Genomic DNA, 7,555 nt, shown 5'->3' with positions numbered 1-7,555 from the left:
ATAATGTACAATCGCTAGTGCAAGACATATATACAACATACAGTATATATATACACACATACACACTCTAGAGAGGCAATAGTTGGTCAAATGGCTCACCAAGTGAGTAGCATATATGCGCACGCATGTATGTATAATATAATGTCCGCAATAGAATTAAAGGGGTTGTAAAGAGAAAAAAAACAAACATGTTATACTTACCTTCACTGTGCAGCTCGTTTTGCACAGAGTGGCCCCGATCCTGGTGTTCTGGGGTCCCTCGGTGGCTGTCTCGGCTTCTCCCCACAAGAACTCAACACCTTCATGCGAGCTCTCTCGCATGGTGTTGAGTTCCTGTGGGCGCGCTCCTGTGATACAGCCGCTCACTGTATCACTCGGTCCCGCCCCCCGACGTGCCGCATCATTGGATGTGATTGACAGCAGCGCAAGCCTATGGCTGCACTGCTTTCAATCCATCCAGTGTAGCCAATCAACGGCCTGGCTCAGAAACGAGGAGGATGACGGGGGCGAGTGCGGGACTTTCGAGGGCTCAGGTAAGTAAAACAGGGGCTCAGGGGGCGGTATTGTCGGATGTTTTTTCACCTTAATACATAGGATGCATTAAGGTGAAAAAACATGAACCTTTAGTGTCCCTTTAATAGTAAAAAAGAATAGTGATAAGTACTAAAATATTATATATATATATATATATATACAGATCTTTTTTTTCTCAGAAAATAGGTGTAGAAACTCAACCACGACCCCGTTCAGATTTCACAAACAGTAGAAGGGTCTTAAAGAGGCATTAAATACCAGGATTGCATTACATACAGAGTGCAGAGTTCAGAAGGGTTACACACAGAGTGCAGAGCTGTCACTTGTAAACACAGAAACCAGACTTCTGTGTTTACAAGTGATTTTGGTGAGCAGGCACCAAAGAGTTTGAGCCAAAGGTGGTGGAACTGAGTTCCCCCTGAAAAAAAGCCCTGTATATATATATATCATAGGTGTGCACAGCCTATTGCTAAAACTTCTCCGCAGCAACAGCTGGAGGGAGAGAAGAGCAGGGAAGCCAGATGCGCTGTGGGGGGGAAGGAGGAGAAACCAGGGCAGTAGGGGGAATCTGTGCTGCACAGGGGGATTAGGGTGTGCCTGGGCACACCCTGTGTGCACGCCTATGATATATATATATATATATATATAGCACTACCCCGCAGGAGCTGCTGGTTTAAATTGGGGCCTGCCGTTACCTTACTGTTCCATGCGCTCGTCTCAGGGGTTCTCCTTGAAGAGGTGGTTAAAGAAAATGTCTGCACCAAACACCCAGTGTCTTTTTTCTCCCTCCTGCAGAGAGGGTTTTTATTAAAGAAAACTTCAGAAAAGAGGGATGGAGATTTAGGGGCATCTTACTTGCGGATTACGGATATTCTCTTAGGTCCAGAGGAACAACTGTCTCCACGCTGGACTCAGCGACCACCGGATAGGCCCACTCTCACTGGCCTAGCCGCCGGTGCGAAACTCAATCAAGTCTTTGCCACAGACTTGGTGAAAGTACAATTTGTTCAATAGTCTCTGCCACAGACTTGTCGGAAGTAGAATTTGTTCAATAGTCTCTGCCACAGACTTGTCAGAGGTAGAATTTGTTCAATAGTCTCTGCCACAGACTTGTCAGAGGTAGAATTTGTTCAATAGTCTCTGCCACAGACTTGTCGGAAGTAGAATTTGTTCAATAGTCTCTGCCACAGACTTGGTGAAAGTAGAATTTGTTCAATAGTCTCTGCCACAGACTTGGTGGAAGTAGAATTTGTTCAATAGTCTCTGCCACAGACTTGTCGGAAGTAGAATTTGTTCAATAGTCTCTGCCACAGACTTGTCGGAAGTAGAATTTGTTCAATAGTCTCTGCCACAGACTTGTCAGAAGTAGAATTTGTTCAATAGTCTGCCACAGACTTGTCAGAAGTAGAATTTGTTCAATAGTCTCTGCCACAGACTTGTAGGAAGTAGAATGTGTTCAATAGTCTCTGCCACAGACTTGTCGGAAGTAGAATTTGTTCAATAGTCTCTGCCACAGACTTGTCGGAAGTAGAATTTGTTCAATAGTCTCTGCCACAGACTTGTCAGAAGTAGAATTTGTTCAATAGTCTGCCACAGACTTGTCAGAAGTAGAATTTGTTCAATAGTCTCTGCCACAGACTTGTAGGAAGTAGAATTTGATCAATAGTCTCTGCCACAGACTTGTCAGAAGTAGAATTTGTTCAATAGTCTCTGCCACAGACTTGTCAGAAGTAGAATTTGTTCAATAGTCTCTGCCACAGACTTGTCAGAAGTAGAATTTGTTCAATAGTCTCTGCCACAGACTTGTCAGAAGTAGAATTTGTTCAATAGTCTCTGCCACAGACTTGTCCGAAGTAGAATTTGTTCAATAGTCTCTGCCACAGACTTGTCAGAAGTAGAATTTGTTCAATAGTCTCTGCCACAGACTTGTAGGAAGTAGAATTTGTTCAATAGTCTCTGCCACAGACTTGTCGGAAGTAGAATTTGTTCAATAGTCTCTGCCACAGACTTGTGCAACCGCGCACTGGGTTAACTTCTGAAGAAAAGAACACAGCTCTCAGTGCCAGGATCTCTCAGCCGTTCCGGCAGCACTGTGAGGTAGATTTTGATCCGGATACATCCTCAAATTGAGTCCTCAATTGCTCGGTCCCTTCCCGCAGGCAAAGCGACACAGGAGCCCCAGTAGCTCCTGGGCCTACATCTCAGTAACGGAGCCTCAGACCAACGTGGCCCCCAGGCGGGAACTGCCAGCACATCCCTGAGGCCAGGAGGGCCCTCAGGTCAGGATCAGGAAAACCGCCCCACAAAATGGTGTTTGTTCCTTAAGTACCCTCTTCCAGAATGCACAGCGGGTTGACCCCTGAGCCACTTCTGAGAAAGGAATACCCAATACATTCAACCTGTTGCATTTCCAACCTTGACCAGTGGCGACAGTGACACCTACTGTCAAGTGGAAAAACGTGCAACCCAGCTGAACTGAAACAGAACCACAATTTGAACACAATCCTTCTGAGCCAAACTATTGCTCAGACAACTATAATTTTAACATCTAGCACCTACTCATTGGGAGCAGGGTGCTACATATATATAAAATGAATATAAATTAAATTGGAGTGAATTAATTAGATAGTGATGGTTATTTATCAATAGGGGTAAACTATCAAGAGAGGGGGTTAACTATCATTAATATTAGTTATTCTTAAAGGGACATACCCGCCATTAGTGATCATAATAAAATATATATATATATATATATATATATATATATATATATATATATATATATATATATATATATATATATATCACCAACGCAATAATGGATTATTGTTACTTGAAGGTAATAGTAACAATAATTGTAAGCAAATGAAAATAAAAATGATGAAAATGATAGCTAATGAGGATTGCTTCTAATGAAGATTACTGTCGCTGAAAGATGGTAAGCATTTTTCAATCGACTACAATGTGGTTTATGATAGATGGCAGCAGCAATAATAATCAGCAAAAGACAAATAAAAAAAAATGAGGATTGAAAATTTAAAGAATGGTGTTTACTTCCAATTCCTTGTTGAGTCCATTAGGCGCAAGAGTGTCCAAAGTAAAAATCCAAAAAGTTTCACTCTCACATAATCTGGAGAAGCGCTCGGTTTCGGATAGGCCCCTGGGTATGGCTTCAATGACCCATACCCGTAGGCCCGCTGTGGACTGGTCATGGTGTTCCAAAAAAATGGCGTGGTACACTATGTTCGTCGCAACCCGCTTCCACAAAGCGCAGATGTTTGCCGAAGCGCTGTCTTAGTGGATTAATGGTGCGACCAACATACAACAATTTACACGGGCACGTAAGACCGTAAACAACATAATCGCTCGAACAATTATAGAAGTTGCCAAGCTGGTAGGTCTTATCTCTATGAGTAAAGTTCTTTTGTCCATGAAGAACAAAATGACAGACCTTGCACAGGTGTTTGTTACCTCTGTACCTCCCTTTATGAGGGGGCGAGAATATAATGCTGGCTTGTTTGTTACATTTTAGCTTACTTGGCGCTATTTTATTTTTTAAGGTAGGAGCCCTTCTATAAATAACTTTGGGTTTATCACACAAAGTAGTAGTTAAGTCAGGGTCTTGTTATAAAATGTCCAAATGCTTGTTAATGATGTATTCCATTTTCTTGTATTGTCCATGAAAACCAGTAATAAACCAAACAACAGCTTTTTCTAAAGGTTTAGCCTTTTTGGGTTTCTTTCCAGAAAGAAAAGTTGTATAGGCTTGTTCTATTATTTTTTCTGGGTACCCTTTTTCCAGAAATGTTTCTTTCAGATGTGTACTCTGTGAGATATAATCCTTGTCTCTTGTGCAGTTTTACCTCAATCTACAGAACTGACCCTTCGGTATGTTATTAACCCTGGTCACAGCCGCCGCTCACCTCAGCCGCTGAGAGGAGATAGACCTTCCCTGACACCAGACATGGCGGCCACCAGGGGGCTTCCCTTCATTCGGGAGATAGACCTTCCGTGACACCAGACATGGCGGCCCCCGGGGTGCTTCCCTTCATTCGGGAGATAGACCTTCCCTGACACCAGACATGGCGGCCCCCGGGTGCTTCCCTTCATTCGGGGGGTAGACCTGAGCGGCAATGACTTTAAGGTGAGACACCCCCCCATTCCTGGGAATAGTCTGCCTGGTATGGGAGGGGGGAGGGGAGGCTCAGACATGGCGGCCCCCGGGGTGCTTCCCTTCATTCGGGAGATAGACCTTCCCTGACACCAGACATGGCGGCCACCAGGGGGCTTCCCTTCATTTGGGAGATAGACCTTCCGTGACACCAGACATGGCGGCCCCTGGGTGCTTCCCTTCATTCGGGGGGTAGACCTGAGCGGCAATGACTTTAAGGTGAGACACCCCCCCATTCCTGGGAATAGTCTGCCTGGTATGGGAGGGGGGGAGGGGAGGCTCAGACATGGCGGCCCCCGGGTGCTTCCCTTCATTCGGGGGGTAGACCTGAGCGGCAATGACTTCAAGATGAGACACCCCCCCATTCCTGGGAATAGTCTGCCTGGTATGGAAGGGGGGAGGGGAGGCTCAGACATGGCGGCCCCCGGGGTGCTTCCCTTCATTCGGGGGGGTAGACCTGAGTGGCAATGACTTCAAGGTGAGACACCCCTCCTGGGAATAGTCTGCCTGGTATGGGAGGGGGGAGGGGAGGCTCAGACATGGCGGCCCCCGGGGTGCTTCCCTTCATTCGGGAGATAGACCTTCCCTGACACCAGACATGGCGGCCACCAGGGGGCTTCCCTTCATTCGGGAGATAGACCTTCCGTGACACCAGACATGGCGGCCCCCGGGTGCTTCCCTTCATTCGGAGGGTAGACCTGAGCGGCAATGACTTTAAGGTGAGACATCCCCCCATTCCTGGGAATAGTCTGCCTGGTATGGGAGGGGGGAGGGGAGGCTCAGACATGGCGGCCCCCGGGGTGCTTCCCTTCATTCGGGAGATAGACCTTCCCTGACACCAGACAGACAGGGTGCTTCCCTTCATTCGGGGGGGTAGACCTGAGTGGCAATGACTTCAAGGTGAGACACCCCTCCCCCACCATTCCTGGGAATAGTCTGCCTGGTATGGGGGGAGGGGAGGCTCAGACATGGCGGCCCCCGGGGGGCTCGCCTTCATTCGGGGGGTAGACCTGAGCGGCAATGACTTCAAGGTGAGACACTCCCCCCATTCCTGGGAATAGTCTGCCTGGTATGGGGGGGGGGAGGGGAGGCTCAGACATGGCAGGACTTCCAGGGACACCCTCTGTTCAGGTCCCTGGCCTATAATATAATATGAAATGTATTCCTATGGTGCTGTCATAGGCTGTGGTGCTGTACAATGTTGACAAGGCAGACAGACTAGGAAGGTGTTGTAAAAGTGGAGTTCCTACAGAAACAATTTTATTGGGAGGGAGGGCTAGAAACACTCTGTGTCCCCACTGGGCGATTTACCCTCACTTCCTGTCTTGTGACAACACAGGAAATTGTCCCCAATGGGCAGATTTACCCTCACTTCCTGTCTTGTGACAACACAGGAAATTGTCCCCAATGGGCAGATTTACCCTCACTTCCTGTCTCGGTGACAACACAGGAAATTGTCCCCACTGGGCAGATTTACCCTCACTTCCTGTCTTGTGACAACACAGGAAATTGTCCCCAATGGGCAGATTTACCCTCACTTCCTGTCTCGGTGACTACACTGGACATGGTCCACACTGGGCAGATTTACCCTCACTTCCTGTCTCTGTGACTACACTGGACATGGTCCCCAATGGGCAGATTTACCCTCACTTCCTGTCTTGGTGACTACACTGGACATGGTATCCACTGGGCAGATTTACCCTCACTTCCTGTCTTGTGACAACACTGGACATTGTCCCCACTGGGCAGATTTACCCTCACTTCCTGTCTTGTGACAACACAGGCAATTGTCCCCACTGGGCAGGTTTACCCCCACTCCCTGTCTTAAGTCTCGTACACACGATCAGATTTTCCGACAGGAATTGTGCGATGACAGGCTGTTGTCGGAAAAACAATTGGACAATTGTTGTCAGATTTTCCACGGACAAATGTTGGATGGCATGCTTTAAAATTGTCCATTGGACAATGTACACAAGTCCGTTGGACAACAATTCAATGTACAAACACTCATGCTCAGAAGAAATGCTCACCATAATACACCATTAGAAGAAATTTCCCAAAAGGGTGGCGCTAAAGAGCTGAAAAAAAAACCCATGTAGTTTCGTGTTTGTTGGCCGACAATTATTTTGCCGTTTGTATGCAAGAGAAGTTCCTGGCCAACGCCATTCGGACAAAAGTCCTACACATTGTCTGCAGAAAATCCGATCGTGTGTACAAGGCTTTAGTGACCGTAATGTAAGGGGGACCTGGGATTGTTGTGTAAGAGGGGGGAGGCTCTGGTGTTCAGAGACCCCCTATATCAGAGTTTCCTTTTATCCCAGATCCCCCTAACATCAGGGACCACAGAGTTCTCCTTTACATCAGGGGCCACAGGTGAAGACTCTAGACAATTTCCACCAAAAAGGAGTCTCTTCATCCTGACGTAGCCTCTAGCTCTCAGGTGAAGACTCTAGAAGACAATTTCCACCAAAAAGGAGTCTCTTCATCCTGACGTAGCCTCTAGCTCTCAGGTGAAGACTCTAGAAGACAATTTCCACCAAAAAGGAGTCTCTTCATCTTGACGTAGCCTCTAGCTCTCAGGTGAAGACTCTAGAAGACAATTTCCACCAAAAAGGAGTCTCTTCATCCTGACGTAGCCTCTAGCTCTTAGGTGAAGACTCTAGAAGACAATTTCCACCAAAAAGGAGTCTCTTCATCCTGACGTAGCCTCTAGCTCTCAGGTGAAGACTCTAGAAGACAATTTCCACCAAAAAGGAGTCTCTTCATCCTGACGTAGCCTCTAGCTCTCAGGTGAAGACTCTAGACAATTTCCACCAAAAAGGAGTCTCTTCATCCTGACGTAGCCTCTAG

The sequence above is a fragment of the Rana temporaria genome, chromosome 3, assembly GCF_905171775.1.
Source record: "Rana temporaria chromosome 3, aRanTem1.1, whole genome shotgun sequence".
Taxonomy (NCBI): Eukaryota; Metazoa; Chordata; class Amphibia; order Anura; family Ranidae; genus Rana; species Rana temporaria.
The sequence above is the reverse complement of the archived record's forward strand: the minus strand, read 5'-3'. Positions refer to the sequence as shown.